Source organism: Trachypithecus francoisi, unplaced genomic scaffold (genome assembly GCF_009764315.1).
Source record: "Trachypithecus francoisi isolate TF-2019V2 unplaced genomic scaffold, Tfra_2.0 Lachesis_group8, whole genome shotgun sequence".
NCBI lineage: Eukaryota > Metazoa > Chordata > Mammalia > Primates > Cercopithecidae > Trachypithecus > Trachypithecus francoisi.
Window position 1 is genome coordinate 85,716,010 of NW_022681473.1, and position 20,868 is coordinate 85,736,877.

Consider the following 20,868-nt stretch of genomic DNA (forward strand, 5'->3'; position numbering starts at 1 on the left):
TGATAACTTCAAATATTTGGGATAATCTTGAAATATTTTATCATTGAGATAATCATTTTTATTTCATATCCTCCCCACAAATTTGTTATTTTTCCTCCTATATTTTTGTATCATTATTCTACTTTCTATTTACATTCTTTACAAAGTTGAACAATTTAGTTACTTTCTTCATCCTTACAGTGAATGTAGATGTTTGGTCTGCCTAAAATCCCTTTTTCCTTTTCCAGGTAACTGCTTCTACCCCCTCAAAAGAGAATGCAATTCTGTGGAAACTGCCAATTATAGTGACCCACCCACCCGAGCCCACCCCCTACACATGCATGCATATACACACACCACCTGCCATAGGGCTGGGCCAGTGATCAGAGCCAGGGCAGGTGTAACCTGGATATAGCCATGTGACAGACTCAGGACCTTAGTTGTGCCAACAGAATCTTTCGCTGTGATTTGTATGGTTTGAAGCAGGAAGAGAAAGGTTCACTGCTTATTTCTCCATAATCACTGAGCTGGGAAGATTTTTATTAAACCAAAGGTCTGGAACAATGGAATAAGTCACATAAGCTACCTTGGCCATGTTGCATAGAGAAAATCTATCTGCCACAGAAGAAAAGGGCACCATCAGGCAAAGGGGAGCAGAGACAGGAGAGATGCAGAGAGAATCCTGGTACCCAGCTGACTATGAGGCCAGCTGCACCCACTTCTTTCTAGTTGCATGAACCAAATAATCTCCTATTTCCTCCAGTCAATTTTACTTGGAGTTTTGTTATTTACAATAAAAAATTCCCAACTAATGCCAGCTTTTTCCCAATTCTCATTGTTTCCATCTTTTATATCCAGAATGTTTCTTAACAATTTTATATTTTCTTCACACTAACTTTAAACCCTAAATCACTTTAAACCAATTCAGAACCCACCCTTGCCCAATTTATAATGGAGGAACAGAAATGCATTCTTCTGGAGAATTAACAACCCAAAGACATACTCTTTCCCATGATTGAATTGGACCTTCCTGGAAAACATCACCTCTAATTCAGGTCTGTACATTCTGATATGCAGAACATGTTGAATACCAAGCATCATTATAATAATTGATAAACAGAAAATCTCTGCCTAAGTGAAGCCCTCTGAATCCATTAGACTTCTGGAACAGCTCCAGGTTCAAAAATGGCTGATATATTTGAACAAAACAAAACAAAAATCTCTCAGCAGTAAAGAAGAAATTTCTGAAAACAGCCAACATCAAATGAAAGAGTCAGAAATGCTGAGGATCTAACTCATGCCATGGCTATGAAATGGAAGAAAAACTCTCATTGGATGGCAATACCTATACATCTTATTATCCAAGAAACATGAGTAAAATAACAGGAAATGTGAGCGGCTAGAAAGACAGAAAGTAGGAAAAAAAAAGAGAGAGAGAGAATGACAAATGTGAGTAAATGTGGAAGCAGTGGTAAAGATGGAGTTTAGATGTGATGCCAGCGTGGTGAGCAGCAGACACCCCCACACTGTGGAAGAGGTTTGCCAGGGGAAAAGAGCTAAGAAATGTGACCAAGTCAATGGGAGCCCAAGGAGAGTGCCCCCAGGACCCAGCAGATGTGTGCCCACATGTGGTGGGAAAAGAGGAGAAGCCAACCGTCACCTGCCCTATACCCCACACTCCTTGAAACATCCATGTGCCTCATTAAAGGCACGACACCTGGTACACAGCTTAGCAGTCTGTGGGGGTGTTCCCTGTTCACTGCATCAAGGCAAAACTAAATGACAAAACTGAGCCATGACAGTAACTTTGCTGGCACCGTATTGGAAAAAAACAAAAAAGCTTGGCATCTCAGTGAAGCCACTCCTTGACTTAAACTGCATTTTTTACTTGGAAGCCAAAGTGTACAAATCTAAAATGTATTTGAAAATCTTAAAAGAGAACACAGGTTATATGTACCCAGTTGCTCTATCTAGAACTGGAATGCTGTATTTTTGTTTGTTTGTTGCCCTGGGGGAGGGGCAGGGCAGAGGGGAGTAGGAGAAAAGTCACTGTTGTGAGAAAGAAGGACCTCCCAAAGGTCTGTTGAGAAAGTCAGGGGAGGGCATTTCCTTCTGGGGAGCGATAAGCTAGGGGCTCCAGGAGAAGCGTAAGCTTTTCCTCTCTCTCTTTTCTTTGTATTTCCCAAGTCATTGGTCACTTTCGTTAACTATTCCAGCCCAGCCAATGCTTTATGGGAATTAAGAGAGGGGCCTGTTTCTGCGATGAGACAAATCAGTGCAAGGAAATCAGCAGAAATCATCAGAAATTGGTTACAAAACAGCAAGAGGTGCCCAGGCAGAGACAAGTCATCTGGGACAAAATAACTAGCTGAAAGGAGATGCCACAACCAGGGTAGATTTGTGTGGCAAGTGAGTGTTCCTTGGGGATTCTCAGGAATATGTGGGGATGAGTTATGAGAAGATACTACACTTTCTGTGCATGTGGAAAGGATGCCCACATTATTATTAGTAGTAGTAGTAGTAGCAGTAATAGTAGTAGTAGTAGTAGTAGTAGTAGTAGTAGTAGTAGTATTCAGAGTAAGTATGGCCTTAAAGGTTGGAGAACTTGAGGACATAAAGTTTACACTGAGAAGCCAGGGAACACTGACAAATCCAAGTCGATCCAGACAATATTGCTTATCTACCCTCTGTGACACTGATGCTCAGAAGGGGAAGCTACAACAACTTTTCTGAGCATGCAGACATATAGTAAAGATGCATCTTCCATAAATGGAAAAATTGACACTACTTTTTGATGTGTTCAGCCATATAACATCATAATTATCCCATTTCTGGTTCAATGCTCAATGGAAAATTATAATGTTTTATGAATAATTGAAGCTGACTGAATCGTGTACATTTTTACCAGGGCTAATTCTGATGTTTCATACCAAGGTTTGGCAACAAAAGGCTAAATATAGTTGGAAAAAGAATTATTAATTCACATCTCATAAGAAAACCTGCGAGTGGAAGACGAGTATTTTGAAGATGTTTTCACTGTCGGTGGTGGAGAAATCAGAGGAAGAGTAAGTTGTACTCACATGAGAATACATTGCATATGCCATTAAAGTACAGAAATATTTTCTATCATATAAATGCTCCTATTGTATTAAAATAAGTTATTGCATAACTATTACACCTATAAAAGGGACACCTGAAGTGTCTGAAGTCAATTCTAAAGTCAGCTGTATAAGGAAGAGGCAAATCTGGAAATATGGAGTCCAGAATAAATGAGGCTACTTTGGAAACTGGGGATGACATTATATCCCAACTATTATGGAACTCACTAATCTCAGCTGGGCTTGTGGGTTCCTGGAATGAAGATTACATTTCCTAGTCATCTTTGCAGATAGGTGCAACCTCACAACCAAGTTCTGGCCAAAGAAGTAGTTTGTACAACTTTGGAAAGTGTCTAAAAAGGGAGAAGGCATGATTTTCTACTTTCTTTTCTTCTTTCTCTTAACTGATATCGGTAAGAACTGGAGCTTCAACAAGCATCTTGGACCATACACAACACCCCCAAGGGATGGCAGAGAAGAAAACTGGAGAAAACTTGTTCATACACCTCCTGGATGCTAATCTCCAGTTTTTGCATGAGACAACAAAACGTTCTGATTTAAGCTGTCATATTTGGGTTTTCTTCCACAAGACACTGAACCCAATTCTAATAAATACAAGGAGGAAAAGTAAGACTGTCTCATGTTCCTGACCTAGGCTTTGGAGGATGTCAGTTTCTAAGAAAGTGTTTCTTGGATGATACATTCAAAAATTAATAATCAACTCATGGAAATAAGCCAAGTACTAGAAAGTTGGAGATTCAAATAAGTCATTTCTTTACATCTGGGACACACAGGGGCTGGGACAGATTCTGTAAGATGCTTCAGCAAGTCACACCTTGTGGGCCAGACTGTGTAGATTCTTCCTACTGTGATTTCTTCCAACTCTCCATATTTATTTCCTGCTTTTCTCCTTGAGCAGTTAGCAAAATTTTGTTTCGTTTTGCTAGGGACAAAATTAAAAGAGGATAAGCATGCACACTTGCATACCTGTGTGAAGGTGACAGTAAAAATAAGCAAGAACCCCTAAATGAGTAATTCCCACCCCGCTACACGAACAACACCTTCTTAGAACAAATATTTTGTGATCATGCCTTTGCTATACTAAAATAAAATTCAAAAATAATATAACCTATCTGTACATATGAAGAAATCAATGTTAGTATTAAACTATATAATAAAAGAAAAATAAAAGGAAAATAGTTGATGATAATGGTCTTTCATAAGCAAATGTTCAAGTATGATCATGTTAGAAGACCAAAGTGCCCACACATTTTCAAAATGCTCCCCAGGGAATGTATAGTATGCAATGCCCTATATGGTATGGCATTTTCCTACCTTGGAAAGTGATAAAACATCAGGGTCACAATGATGTCTCTTCCTTCTCTACAAGAGCCTCTCCTTCCAAGGACGGCCTTAAAGTTCTTGGTTTTATTTTCTTAAGAAACATAACATTTTCTTACAGCAGTGTACTTCAAATGTGTTCTGTTGCAAGCGAATTTCCTGTTAACAGGTTTTATGTTAAAGAAAAATTGTACTCTAATTGTTTAAGAAATATTAGTTCCAAATTCAATGTTTTGTCTCGCTTTATGACATTTCAGAGTCTTGAAGCTGTCACCGTGCACTGTCAATCTAACTCTCAAAAGTATTTTATCACAGAATCCTTTTCCACTGGAATATCTCTTGGGTCCATGGAAGAAACTTAGAAAACACTACCTTACATCCTGTCAAAGAGTGCATCAACACAGACAAGAGAGGCTTTTTGGAGGATCACAAATTTACTTCTGAAAGAGCAGTCTTTAATTGACTAATAGATTTTGCATGAAAATGGCCATGTAAAGCTGACCTGGAAGTCATGAATTTCACCATGTCTCACTTAACTGTCACGAGAGAAAGGCAAATGGGTAGAAACAATCTGACATCAGAGATGTTTCCAGAAAAGCACAATTTTAATGTTGCTAGTGGTGTTGACACATATTTGAGCTCATATTTTACATCACATGGATCTATAGCTATTTTAACAAGACCTTACAGAATTTATCTGTTCATAATGTTGACAGTGAGGCATTAGAAAAGGATATATGTTGATCAATATCTTTAAAGTGCATATTTTTCTAGTAGCTTCAATAATATTTACCATGTCTGAAATTTCTACTTAGCATAATGACATTTTTACAATCACTGTTTTATGTCATCCACACAACCCTTCAAGGAGTTATCATTAGTCCCATCTTTCAGATAAAGAACCTGCATGTCAGTGTGGGTAAGTGCCAACGTCATAGAATTTTTTAGCTGCAGAACTTGGACATAGCCTAGGTCTATCCTGCCCTACAGCCCATGTTTATTCCACTGCCTCCCTTAATCAAGGGAAAATTTTTAGAATGTTTTCCAGTTACAGCAATTACAAGTTAACCATCAGTTATCAGGAAAACAGCCATCCACAGATACCCAGAATCACTCATTCCTTGAAGGTACATTAGCCCATGGTTTAGTGTACATATTTTAATTGACAAACCTCCTCTGAACTGCTGAAAAGTTTACGAGGTCTAAAATACCATCATGTTTTTCTTCCTCCCTCATTGTCACCTGGTTTAAACTTCAAGGTGTGTTCTTTGAAAAACACTTGTTTCCAGTGACTCATTTTGAAATCACTGATTTCATCTTCCTTGTTCTCTGCAAAGCCAGGAAAAGAGATCAAGACCACATTGTTTTCACCTTCAAACACACTTGCCCTGTAACCGGAAGAGTCCAGAACTGTTTTTGTTAATTCGTTGAATAGTGTGTTCTTGTTTCATCTTTTCACAAGAGCAGAAACCCACTCTCAGAATAAGGCTCCCTGCTTGCCATCTGCTTTATCCACCAGCAATTTTCATCCAACCTGTTTGCAAAGGATTCACTTACGCAGTCAACACATTTATTGAGCATCTACTTTGTACCAAACACTGTTCTACATTCTGAGAATACAGAAATGAGATAGATGCAACATTTTGTCCTTGGAGTTTTTACTTTAATGAGAGAAATATAATGATAAACATACAAATAAAAATGACCATTCTAGATAGTGAAAAGATTCATGAAGAAAAATTTAAAGGGTGGCATAGCATAGAGTGAGTCAGGTGAAAGATTTCTTTAGATTGGGTGGTCAGGGACAGCTTTCTAAGGAGGAAACATTTGAACTGAGATTAGAATGGTAATGAGACAGCAATGACATGATTTGGAGGAAGAGTCCCAGAAAAGCCTTAAGATGAGAACAAAATTGGTAGGGGTGAGGAATGGAAAGGAAGCAGATGCAGCTGGAAAGAGGTAAGGGAAGAGAAAACAGTTGATGAGGTCAGAGATGCTATTAGGGCCCAGTACTTGTGGTAGAAAATTTTAATTTTATCCCAACCACAGTGAAAAGACATTAAAGATTTTGAGACTGCTGTTTGGAGAGTTGATTACATATTGGCAAAAATGGAGCAGAAAGACCAGTTAGGGGCAACTGCAGTAGTTCAGGTGAGAAATTACAATGCCTGGACTAGGTAGTCCACTAAGATGGGAGGAAGTAAATGTCCTTCATGATAGAACAGCCAGAATGTGCTCATAAATTGCATGAAAAAAATGGGACTGGATTGTTACGCTAGTGACATTTTCTGAACTCAGGAAGACTAGGAGAGACTAGACTTGGGAGAGGGATGGGAAATCAAGTGAAGTATTGGAAATGACTTGGAGATTCCTATTAGTCATCTAAACAGAGATGTCAAGAAGTCTAGGGTATAAGAGGTCAAAGAATGGGTTCATAGCTGAAGACACATAGAGTAACTCATAAGACCCCTGAGGGCACAACCCTTGCAAAGCTCAACCCCAGATTTCAAACCCAGTCTTTCCCAGTTTAGCATTAGGAAACTGGAATGGGAAACTGGGAAAGACTGCGTAATGGGAAACCAGGAAAGACTGTGTTTGAAATCTGTAGTTTAACTGATCCTATCTTAGTATTAATTCTCCATTAAAGTACTTAGTTTCCATCTGATTTCCCTCTAAATGGGGTCTTTATAAGCTCTCTTCCTTTGTCACCAGTGTCTTCTTAAATGCAAACAGAACAGGCACCTACTCCAAACTGAATGAAGTTGCAAACATTCTTAAGTGAGATGATAACTTGCATTCTAAGACCAGATAGATGACATCCAGAGTTCCTAAGGATTGTTTCCAACAACAGTCTGACCTACTGACTCTTTCACCAGTCTTCACCTCTTCTTCATCCACCACTTGCACTCCTTATTTTCCTTTCTGAGGAACCCATCTGTCTTTATTTCAACCAACAGCCACCTAGTCAACCCTTGGATGTTAAAAGTTTACTCATCTGGAAGTATATTTGCTTTTTACCTGGGAGATTGAAGAGGCAACAGATCTTGAAGATCAAATAAATGACTCTCAGATGGTAGGATTTCAAGTAGGACCTCTCTAATCTCAATGCATGGGCTGGTTCCTCTCCTGTGGCCTGCTCTGTCCATTGTTTTTTCATATTTTCCATCTTAAAAATTCCCTTCCCCAGGAAACTGTGACACATGCTACAACATGGATGAACCGGGAGGATGTCATATTAAGTGAAATAAACAAATCACAAAAAGACAAATGCTGTGTAATTCCACTTAGATGAGGTACCTAGAGTAGTCAAACTCCTAGAAACAGAAAGTAGAATGATGGTTGTCAGGGGCTGAGAGGAGAGAGAAATGAGGAACTGTTATTTAAAGGTAACAGAGGTTCAGTTTTGCAACATGAGAAAGTTCTGGAGATTGGTTGCACAAGAATGTGAATATACTTAACACTTCTGAACTGTACACTCAAAAGTGGTTAAATGGCAAATTTTATGTGAAATCACAATTTGGAGTTTTTTAATTATTAAAGCTAAAAGAGCAAGTCAGAGAGATGTGAAGCGTAAAAGGGATTCAACACACTGTGGCTTTGAAGATGGAGGCATCTGCAGAATGAAGAATTAATGTGGCCTCTGTAGGATGGGCTCAACCAGCAAACAGGAACCTCAGTCCTGTAAACATGAGAAACTATAAGGAACTGAATTATGACAACCTGAAAGAACTTGGAAATGTAGTCTTCCCCAGATCCTATATAGAAGAGCCAGCCTAACACCCTGATTTCAGCCTTGAGAGACCCCCAGCAGAGAACACAGTTGAGTAATATACAGATCTGTGAGAAAATAAATGGACATTTTACACCACTAAAAGAAAATATCCTTTGTTTTAATCTCAAGCTCCTCTCTTCCATGAGCTACCATCTCATTTCTCCTGTACAGACATACTATTTGACATTCAGTATCTATTTCATCTCTTTCATTGATTATACTTTCCCCCAAATATCAGTGATTTTCTTTAGTTCCCAATTCCAATGGGCTTTCTAAATGTTTTCTATTACTTGACCTTTGTGGTGCTTGATGCTCCTGATTACTTTGTCCTTTATGAAACATTTTCTCCTTTGGATTATGTAACCCACCTCTTCTGGTTTCTCTAACCTGTTTTGCTGTTTCTTCCCAATCTCCTTTGTAGGTAGTACTGTCTCTAGTTAACTCTTAAATTTGTTGTCCTCCAGGGCTCTTTTATTTACCCTAGCTTCTCTCCTTCATGTACTCTTTCTGGAGATTTTTATCCTCATTTGCAACTTCAGTTCTTACCTATATGTTATTATTGACTCCAAACATATTTCTCTGGCTTGTACCTCTTGGCTAAACTCCAGATCTGTATATCCAACTGTATATGGGGAATCTCCACCTAGAAGCCCCAAAGATCTTCAAATTAATATGTCTAAATCATTCTTTCCTTACCAAAGCTACATCTTTTCTTGTATTTGCCATCTTGATGAATATCAATCTTCCAAATTTTGTCACTCAAACTAGAAGAAAAGAGATGTTGTCTATACTCCTCTTTGCCCCTCAAAATCTCTGCCACAATCCATCCACTTACCCAATTCTAATAGATTCCACCTCCAAACTGTCTCTTGAATATGTCCCCATCCCACCCTTCCATATCTACTGTTACTTTCTTAGTCCGTGATCTAATTCACACTTGATTATGGCAATTGCTTCCTGTTTTCTTATTTCCTAAATTGTCACCCTATTTTCAGTTTGCCCCACTGCAATTCATTCTCCACCTTGGAGCAATCTTTCTAAAATGCAATTTTCTTCATTAAATTCCTTTAATAGCTCTGCATTTGTTCAGGATAAAGCTCAAATTCTTTTTCTTAGTATCCAATGCCTTACAAGATATGGAACTTGCCTAATTCACAAACTATCCCTCTGTCTATGTACATACTTGGGACATACTAAATTCTTACCAACTTAGTAAAATGTCAAGCTGTTTCTTATCTGTACTCCTTTGGACATGTTTTGTTTACCCATAATTACCAACTCATTCTTCGAATTTTAGCTTAGTTATTACTCTCTTGAAATATCTATTCTACTTAAACAATTCAACAAGCAAAAAATGAATAGCTCTATTAAAAATAGGCAAAGGAGCCAGGCACAGTGGCTCACTCCTGTAATCCCAGCACTTGGGAGGCCGAGAGGGGCAGATCACTTGAGATCGGGAGTTTGAGACCAGTCTGGCCAACATGGTAAAACCCCATCTCTACTTAAAAAAAAAAAAAAAAAAAATTGGCAAAGGACGTAAACAGACACTCTCAAAAGAAGATATACAAGTGGCCAGCAAACATGAAAAAATGATCAGCATCAGTAACCATCAGAAAAATGCAAATCAAAACCACAATGAGATACTATCTCACACCAGTCAGAATGGCTATTATTAAAAAGTCAAAAAACAACAGATGCTAGCGAGGCTGCAGAGAAAAGGGAACACTGTTGATGGAATGCAAATTAGTCCAGCCACTGTGGAAAGCAGTCTGGAGATTTCTCAAAAACTTAAAACATTAAAACAGAGCTACTATTTGACTCAACAACCCCACTGCTGGGTGCATACCCAAAGGAAAATACATTGTTCTACCAAAAAGACACATTCACTCATATGTTTATTGCTGCACTATTCACAATAGAAAGGCATGGAATCAACCCAGGTGCCCATCAGTGGTAGATTGGGTAAAGAAAATGTGGTACATATGCACCATGGAATACTATACAACCATAAAAAAGAATAAAATCATGTCCTGTGCAACAACATGGACACAGTTAGAAGCTATAGTACTAAGACAACTAATGCAGTAACAGAAAACAAAACACTGCATATTCTCACTTACAAGTGGGAGCTAAAGACTGAGCACACATGAACATAAATATGGGAACAACAGATGAATAATAGACACTGGGAACTACTAGAGGGGAGAGTTCAAAAACTACCTATTGGGTACTATGCTCACTACCTTGGATGATGGGATCCATATCCAAACTTTATCATCATGTAAAGATGATCCAAACTTTATCATCATGCAATATTTACATGTAACAAACCTACACCTGTACCCTCTTGTATCTAAAATAAAAGTTGAAATTAAAAAAAAAATTAAATCAATGGTATTTTCTCTTTCTCCCAAAAATTGATGTGACACCTGGTCAATTAAGCAGTTATCTGCCCAGCAATTCTAATGCTTACACATGTGAATGTTCAAATAAAATACCATAAAGCTAGTTTCAGACTCTATTTTGAAAAGTAGCTCTTTCTTTTAATCATACTTGGAATTTTAAAATTTATTGCAGAATGATACATAAAACGGGTACTAGAAGGCGTACAGTGAATTTGTCAAATACTTCAGGGGGGTGCAGCAGGTTGAGAATTTAAGACTGAGCTCTCATCCCCATTTCAAGCTTTGTAGCATCACTTTGATCTATTTTACTGCCTTGGAATATGTTATTTGGGAAAAAAGTTTTACTTTAAATAAAGTTTGAAAATTATTTAGATTAGAAAAGTGAATTTTCTATGATCTGTGTATGAATGTATTTTCCTTTTGGGAAATTTCCTTGTGGACCCCCCTTTTGCATCTGTGACATGAAACAAGTTGTGCTTCTTTTGTTCACCAGATTCTTTCTGAGTTTTGCTGAGGACTACAAGCCTAAAATGGAAAATAGATTTATAGTTTTATTATAATGCAATACTTTGAATTTAGGCACAACTGAGCTCAGTAATTGACAGTTGTTGTACTATTATTATTACTTACATATGGACATCCCAATCCTTGAACGTAAGGATATTATCCGTAAGGACCAGCACTATTCCTAGCCAGCTCCATAAAAATAAGAGCTGTATGGTTTTCTCTTCTTAGCAGCCTAAAGCAACACAGCATACATCTAGTCCTTGCCTTTGTGGAGATCTACTTGCAGGAATGGAAATTCTTGCCTGATCAATCACTGTAGCACTCAATTGTTTAGGAACTCAGAAGCTTCCAGAATGATGCTCATCCATCCCTTCTACCTTGTATGTGCTGTTCCCTGCCTAGGGGTGTGAACACTTTATTTTCCTTTGGGATCCTCTTTTGTCTTCTCCATTAGCCCAGAAGAGGATAGAAGGTGGCCCAAAACCCTGCTTTTGTTTTTCTTATATTAGGACACAAAATTGAGTAAGAAATACCCCCTGGGAGACCTTCAGTTAAGAAGGAATGATAGTCCAGTGAACCTGTGGTTACAATAAAAGTTTAAGAGTTTGTATGGCAGTGGATAATATTTTTTAATTTATTAATGATTTTCTTCACTCTTCTTTGCATAATGCTGTCCTCTACTAAACCAGATACACTGTTACCTTTGGGAAGATTTTGTTTTAACTAGAATGCAAAGAAAAGGCCACCATTCAGTGTTTGATTTGCAACAGAGAATCGTGAGGCCCATGGCAAAGCCGTGGTCATGAAAGCCAAGGTTTGCTCAGAAATCAAGGTATTTCTAAAGGTAAATAACTTTCCTTTCCATATCAGGAGCAAAACTTGAAATTTGAAACATATGATTTTACTATAGCCTTTAGCTAGTAAAGCATGTATTATACTCTATTACATTATATTTTATTATATTATGTTATTATATTGTAAAGCTTTTATCTTTACTATCTAAGTAAACCTTTGCTATCTAAGTAAACCTTAGATAGTAAAGATAAACCTCCAAATTGTCTGAGTTTCAAGTAAGGCTTAGATAATAAAGACAAAAATTTTTCTTTAGAGAAATTTAAGGATTATGATTTAAGGGGAGTTGCCATCTATCCAAGGAGTAAAAATAAAGTGGAAAGGACTTCTGACTTGAGGGAAAGAAATCAGAGAGAGCTACAGAAGACTAGGCAAGGGAGAAGATGATCATGAGTGTCTGGGTTTATCCCCAGCACAGGGGCCAGATATATAGAGACTGGAGAGTTTTGCAGCAACAGACACTGCCACAAAACTCCAGGCACATTGAGATAGAACACACAAGCATTTTTCCTATGCTAGTGCCCTGTTTTCCCAGGCTATCCAAGCTGGCCTTGGAGTGGTAGAACAACAAAGGGAAGTGTCCACAGAGACAGGCCTGGTATGGGACAACTGACTTCCGTGGTGCTTATATGATGTGGAAGGAGTCCAGAAGCTCCTGAATGCCTCCAGGAATGTGGACCATGAGTGCTGGCTGGTGAACTTACTCAGGGCGATGATGGGCCAAGCTGGGGATGGAATGGAGTCACTGGGAATCTGAAGCACCGCAAGAACCAAAGTGGGGCCTGAACAACAGGAGGTGATGGCCAAACACTTTGGGAACTGTTTCAGAGAAACACGCAAACCATGTTTTCCTCTGCCCTCACACCACAACAACAATCATCAACACAGAAGACTTCTGTGACCAAAGTGTGGGGGCTTTTCCCTGGGTGTCCTCCAATCAGTTCTGACATTACACACCCAGAAATAGCACCAGATATCACATATGGAGGGTTCAGTCCCACAACACTGCCCTCTTCTCCCACCAGCCTCAAGTCCGGGACTCCAGAACTCCTGACCAATCAGCTTCAAGTTGGGGTTCCCATGACCCTATCTCTGGGTTTGATTTATTTGTTAGAGCAGCTCACAGAACTCAGAGAAACGTATTTACTGGTATGTTATGAAGGATGTTTTAAAGAATACAAATAAACAGCCAAATGAAGAGATACATAGAGAAGGTCTGGAAGCATGGACAACTGTGTTGAAATGTGATTGTATAGAAAGGATATAACTTGAATAAACCCAGCAAGGCCTGCCTGCTCAGGGTTTTCTGGATCTCTCTGTGCAGCATTCCTTCCTGCAGAGTATGGGGTATAACCCACTCTGGAATGAGGTTCTTATGATCCACAATCAGATGAGAGTCCTGCCTTGGGCAGGTGAAAAGAAGGCAGGAGAAGGTCAGAGAGAGAGATTCCATTTTCTGAGGCCTGCTCCTAAGGCCTAAAGTACCCCAACATTGTGACAAAAGAATATAACAAAGATGATGAGGCTTTTGAGCTAGGAACCATAGATGAAAACCAGTGTGTGTGTATGTGTGTGTGTGTGTGTGTGTGTGTGTGTGTGTGATCACGTCACAAGAGCCATCATCATGCCTTGCCCATCCTGGAAGAATACAACCTGAGTGGAGTTAGAACAGCCAGACGTAGCTTTAGTGTTAATAGAGGCTGATTCCCAAAGACCAAGTGAGATGAGCTTAACTAGAGCCCCAGAAGCAAGCATAGAAGGACAGCACATAAATTGCCCACCTCTCCCCTGCTTCCTGGATACCATTAATTCACACAAACCTTCCCTTGCTTCCAGACTCCATCTACTCCCTAGAAAGGGGAGTTAGAACATTTGAAGTGTCTGATTATTTATCCAAAAGAGACAGAGTTCCCTTAAAATGGAAACGCTTATGGTTTTCCAACATTGCCAGAAATTCCAGAACCACATAAAATCAGTCACCCAAAAATTGAAAAGTACATACTCTGGCCCATCTGCATTGTAGGTTATCAAATTTGACTACTCTGTACTACTGAGTATGCACACTGCTATAGGAACTAAGAAGGTCAGATTTTTTTCAGACAGTGGAGTTTGAAAAGGCTTCCCACAGGAGTAACACTGAAGGTGAATTTTGAAGGGCAAGCAGGAATTATCCAGCTATGAAGAAACAGAAGTGTATTTCAAGAAATGCAAAAAACATGAGTCAAGGGACACTGGTAAACTTAAGTATAGCTTGTTCAGGGAAAGCAAAGGTGTGGGAGAGAAGGACTGAGCTTCCATGCAAAAAGAAATCAGGTTGAACAGGAAGGCTGCAGGGCCAGCCTATGGCCATGAGGGTTACTGCTAGGACCTCTGAGTGGTTGGAGGCTGAAAAACAGCCTTTGCTCTGCTCTCTTAAGGGCCCTGTGTACTCTACAGCAGAACAGGGTACACCCTAAGGATAAGACCATCCTTTAGAATGTAAAAAGTCTTGATTCTTTAGCTGAGCCTTAAATCACAAGGCTTCCTATGCCCAGAGGGGGTGACTTCTCAATTTTGCAGAAAGTCGTGTAAATTAGCAGGGATTCTTTAAATATGGTCAGATTATGGAAGGTCATGCAAATTACTTTAAAGGATTTGGATTTTAAGTAAGAACAGTGAGGAGCCACCGCAGGGTTCTGGGCAGGGGTATGACATGGCAAAAGAAATTATGCCAGCAGCAGCTGTCTGCAAGGCAGATTGGAGCCGAGAGACTAGGGAAGTTGCCACAGTTGTCCAGGCATGAAGCAAAAAGGGAAATTTTATGGTATCCATGGCAACTGAAGGGGAAAAATATGAAAATTATTTTGAAGGCAGAAACAACGAACTTGATTACTGATTGGGTATGAATGCATGGAAGAGGCAGCAGTAATAAATGACTCAGGGGTTTTGAGCTTAGGAAGCTACGAGAATAAACCTGAAATGGGGATGCTAATCAGGAGAGCTGCTTTGAGGGAGAAAAGAGAGAGTTTGGTTTAAGACATGTTGAATTTCACATAATAATGAAATGTAGAAGTGGAAATGCTCTCTATACATGTAAAAGGGCAAGACTAGGTCTTTCTTCCTATTTTTTTCATTATTTCTGTTCTCTCTCCATGATTTTTGCATACATCTTAGGCTCTTTCTCTGAGGGATGTTTGGGAATAAATTTGCCACTTCCCTTACTTTTAGTAAACTGTGAAGAAGATCATCATTATCATCATCAACCCCGTCTTCAAGTTAACACAAAGTATTAGTCAATACCTACTTGTGTTTCACTTTTATGATTCCATGCCCTTGAGAGATTTCCACTCTGAAACAGCCAATATTTGTAGGATCAATATGTAGAGAACAGAAAGAGTAGAATATAATCATCGAATAATACCTACATAAGATTAAAAGTAGTATTCACACTCTACAGGAAGAAACGAAGAAAGAGGAAGGATACTATGCTAGGTTAAGATCTGTGGTCGGGATGCTGGTGATTGGAGATAAAAATAAAATTAGCAAGAATTTCTTTTCTGGACAGGGCTAATTTAAGCCTTCTCCTTAGGAAGGAAAATGGATTTGGGATACTCCTTACATAATGATGATTATTTTCATTCATCTAGGACTTAACGTTTTATACCCATTATCTTATCTTATCTTCTCCATGGATTGCAAACCTTGTGCAAGACCATGTAGCTAGTCTGCAGCAAAGCTGGGCCACAAACTGAAATTTCCAGCACACCAGATTGAGTCATTTGAAGATGAGAAAAAACAGTGTTTCATGAGGAAATTCAGCTACTTCTTAAAAGATCAGCATGTAAGAATCCAAACATATTGTTGGTGAGGGCAGCTTCTTCAGCAAGCTCTCCTTCCCTGCCTTTTACAAACAGAAGTCCTTCTGTATGAAAGATCACAAGGGTTGGCTGCTCATTTCTGCCCATTTGAACAGCACATCCCTTTACTCACGCACTTCTGTTTGCCTCAGCCATGATGTTCCTGGATTTCACAAAGAGGGAGTTGTTTCTTGCATAGAGCGGTTCTGTGAGCCGGTGTGAAAAGAACTACCTGCCATATCACCTCCCACTATCTTAGAGAGGAGGGTCAACTTTGATCAAAAAGAGAGAGGAAGAAATGGCATGTTTTCTCTCTCTTGATTTTCCACTGTATTAATTTCCATTATAGTTTAACACCGTGGGTCCAAATCTGGGCTTGCAGTGAGGCAATCTGGTTCATGTTTTTGTCCCATTGATGGACATGTTGTTTGCTTTGCTGTTAAAGATATTTAGTGAAGTCTTTATGGATGTTGAGAAGATTAAAAAGCTTGATCGCAAGATGGTGCCTTCTGGACACAGACACCATTCACAAAGTCTGGTGGTGCTGGTGGAGTCCCACTTACACCTATAAAAATGTCTGAATTCATTTAACTTTCTCTGTAAGTTGTAGAAATCAAACATTCACTTTTTACTTACATAACATGTTTTCTTCAAGTTTCCTTTAAATTGTTCACTATACTAAATAGAGGGACTTAAAAAAAAAGAATCTTTATCTTTTGCAGCTACTTCAATGTATGAAAGCTTGATTTCTCTGCTACCCACACAGTTTCCTCTGGGGCTTTAGCCTTACCAGTATTCTATGACTCACTGTGTTACTTTTCATAAATAGATGCTAAATACCATCCCTGATTCTACTGGAAATGGCAGATAAAAATATTCAAGGAAAAATTTTAACTAATGCAGTTAGATTTGAACTATGCAAATATCCATCAATTTCTCACATCTCCTTTTTTCCCTCCTTCTCTTTCTCTTTTGTTTTCTGCTCACCAACCTGCTTGTCATAAACACTGGTTGTCAAGCTCTGTCACATGACTCTGTTCTCTTCATTTCTCATCCCTCACACTGTACTGCAGAGCCTTTTTATTGAGAGAAGGAGGGGTTGTATTTGGTCCTTCTCTCCCTTTCTCTCTTCTCCTTTATTTGCCCATTCTAACCCACACTGCATTTTTCCCCCTCCTATTAATTGTCCCCTAGATCAATCAAGTGTCACTATGGCATACCTAGGTCAATCAAGTGTCGTTATTGACCCCAGAAAAAGTTACTTCCTCCTTCCTGAGACCTAGCTGAGCTGTCACCTTCCTTGTTTGCAAAGATTCCTGGGAACCCTTCAGGGGAAGACTCAAGAAAAATAAAGATACCCAGGGTAATTCCAAACCAGACTTGAAAGCAGAAACTGAAGGCAGAGAAAACCACTACATTTATGATGGTGGCTTAACGATAGCAGTGGAAAAGAAACAGCATGCATTGGGCATAGATACCACATTCTTCCAAGAACTTTGTTGGAGGACAGTTTCTCTATGGGATTCTCTCTTTCTGAACACCTTACAATCAGAGACACTGACTTCTTTTGTTCTGGAATATCTTTTCAAGGATTCTACATAGAGTGTAGCCCTGAAATATACAGAATGTACCTCCTTTGAGGCACTGACTTCTTTTGTTCTAAAATATCTCTTCAAGGATTCTGCATAGAAAGTAGCCTTGAAAGATACAGAATTTACCTCCAGCAATAGAGCAGGCATGCTTACTGCATATTGTAATGGATTTCAGTTCCCTGGTTTCAGAGTTCCTCTCTTGTCAGGTGGCCCATGTGCAGGTGTCACTTGGCCTTCTTCACATCATCCTGTGGAATTGAGGCTCAAGGAGCTGCCACAAGAAAATTGATACTCTGCCTATTGCTGTCACTCTAAGTAATAAAATTCTTTGTTTCCAACCCAGGAGTTCTGTCAGCATCTATGAAACTGTAGCGGGCTAATGTATTAACCTACAAGTAGGATAAAATCTCAACCCTTCACAGTTCCTGATAGTTTCCAGACATTATGATTTTTTAGGCTGTCGGTAGGAATATTAGGCAGATGAAAACTTGGGAGCTAAAATATCTTCTCTACCAACATTTAGAAATAGTTAAACATACCTCTCCCTCCTCCTCACTCCCACCTCCATCTAGTCTAATGTACCTTCTTAACCTCAATAATGAAGGGCTCTAATGGTCCATTTATTCAGTAGAGTGGATTTCTAAAACCCATTTTCAGATTACAGTTTGTGTGCCAGGATTACATTTGTTTTTATTAATAGAGAAAGGAGTCGAGCAGCTGACTTTTCAATCATTTAATCAACAAATGCATCCGGAGTACTTTCTTACTACTGTGTTAAGTGCTACATAAAGCAGCCTCAGTTCTTGAAGCATCTTAACTTCTTTCACTGCAATAAAGAAAAATTTCCCTATAAAAAAGAACCTAAATGCTCAAGTCATTCGTTCAGAAAGTAACCGGGAGAAACTTTTTTTTTTGAGATGGAGTATCGCTCTGTTGCCCAGGCTGGAGTGCAATGGCGCCATCTCGGCTCACTGCAAATTCCACCCCCAGGTTCAAGCTATTCTCATATCTCAACCTCCCCAGTAGCTGGGATTACAGGCACCTGCCACCACGAGGCAGGTGGACCACCTGATGTCAAGGGTTCAAGGCCAACCTGACCAACATGGCAAAACAACTTCTCTACTAAAAAAAAAAACAAACATCTTTTATAAGAAGTCCTTTACTTTGTTTTATGTTTTAAATTCTCCTGGGTTATAATAAGTCTTTTAGGCCAGGAGCAGTGGCTCACGCCTGTAATCCCAGAAAGTTAGGAGGCCGAGGAGGGTGGCTCACCTGAGGTCGGGAGTTTGAGACCAGCCTGCCTAACATGATGAAACCCCATCTCTACTAAAAATACAAAATTACCTGAGCATGGTGGCACGCACCTGTAATCCCAGCTACTCAGGCTGAGGCAGGAGAATTGCTTGAACCCGGGAAGTGGAGTTTGCAGTGAGCTGGGATTGTGCCACTGCACTCCAGCCTGGGTGACAGAGTGAGACTCTGTCTCAAAAAAAAAAAAAAAAGAATTATTTTAAAAGTATTATCTCTAGTCTATCCCTCTCACAAACAGAAAGATAACCTCAGGACCCACATTTAATACCCTTCTGATTTTTAAAAACCTCTGACCTTCAGGAAACTCAAAGACTAAAGAGTCCAGACCTATCAAGCCAACATCCTTTAGCTACTACTGATTTATAGTAATAATAAAATAAAACATTGCTATCTGTCATTTCCAGTTAATTCAATTCATGATGATGATTATTTACTGGGGGAAAGAGAGCAGTGAGTCATGGCGAGGCTTTAAGAGCTGGGAAAGGAGCCATATGAATACACACACACACACACACACACACACATTTTCATGTCAACTTGAATCATAGCATTTTCTAAACAATGGTGCTTAAATGCTAAATCCTAAATGCATTTTACAGTTTAATAAAAACTTTATCACTTATCCTCAATCCTTCTAAGTCTCTGTGTTCTCCCAATTTAGTCCAGAATTTAACCTCTGACCCAACATAATACTGACCACTTCAATTTCAACCAAGTCTTCAGAGAGAGATTTAGGAAAACCAGGGCAACTTGTTTATTTAGTGGAGAGGGGATAAGTGTGAAAACTTACTGGGTTATATTCCCAGGGTTCTCAGCAACCACCAATGAAGGGGCTGAAAAGTTTATAGAATAGTCCCAAGTCTTGCATTCTTTCTGTGGGGATGGGGGAGCCCCAAAAGCTGTTCTGTTTCCTGTGACCTACCGCACCATTCACAGATGGTTTTTTTTTTTTTTTTTTTTTTTTAGCAATACTGCCTGTTTTCTCTGTGTTGGCTTCTCTTCAGAAGAAGGGTACCAACATTGAGCAGATAGACAATGACACAGGCTGCACTGCTTGCTCTCTTGGCCTCATTCCCACCCTAATATGAGAAAAGACCTTGTCCCAGGTTTGCATTACTGCAAAACTGCATGTTTTAGGCAAAAACAAAAATGGTTATTCTATGCACACCAAAGAGATGGAGGAAGATGCCTAAGTTAATGGCATTTTCACAATGGAAAGACTTTTAGGTAGTTATTGACTTGCAATTTGCTCTCTTCTTGATTAAAAGCTACAGTTACTTATTTAACTACTCACACTGCCCCCACTGAATGAGAGAGCAGAAAAAAATAAAGTGAAACACAGGAAAGAGTTAAGTCATTCCTAGGTGATCAGTGCTGTGAGCTGACTGAAAAAAAGAAAATCTCTAAAAGTTCTAGCATGACACAGATCCAGGCAGTTGTGCTTAGGAAGAAGAGTAATGAGAACTAAAGAGATATAGCTGATAGAAACTCACGTTAAGGCGTAAACTCTAAGCAATTGCAGATAGAAAGCCTGAGACTTCTCAAGTAGTTTAAGTGCTCTGATTCAAGAAGTAACCATTCCAATAGAGACCAAGGGGGAATGTGGAATAGTGTCACATAAAAGATAATAAAATCACATACTAGAATTAGATGAAAAGTTGGGGGGAAGGTGAAGATCTATACATGGGCCAAGCAGAGACATTTCCTTTAGGTATCCCTGGATAAACCTTTTATCAGTTCTGTAATAACTTAAGATAGGAAGTACTGCAATTGCTTGACTTTATATTATTTGCAGGGGTGGTGGTGGTATATGTGTGTATGTTTCTATTTGCTTTTTAAGTACTTAGTTGAACCTAGTACATTCCTTGGTTGTGGGTTTAATTACTCTTCTTCGTTTGTGTAACACCTCATATAAACCCCCCACTAAGAAAATATATTGATGGATAATTATCTGGACTGGATCTGCCCAGTGGAAAATCACAACCAAGGTTCTGGTGATCAGAGTAAGCAAACATTAGCAACAGCCCTTCCAGAATGTTGCTTTAGCAGGATTATTCCTATCTGATTATGCCCTACTATATACCGGAAGGCACCGGGCTGCAGAAGAGGGGTCCTAGGAGATTTTGTTGCAGTATGTAACTCTCCTCATAGAGGGTGTGATTTGACAGAACTGAA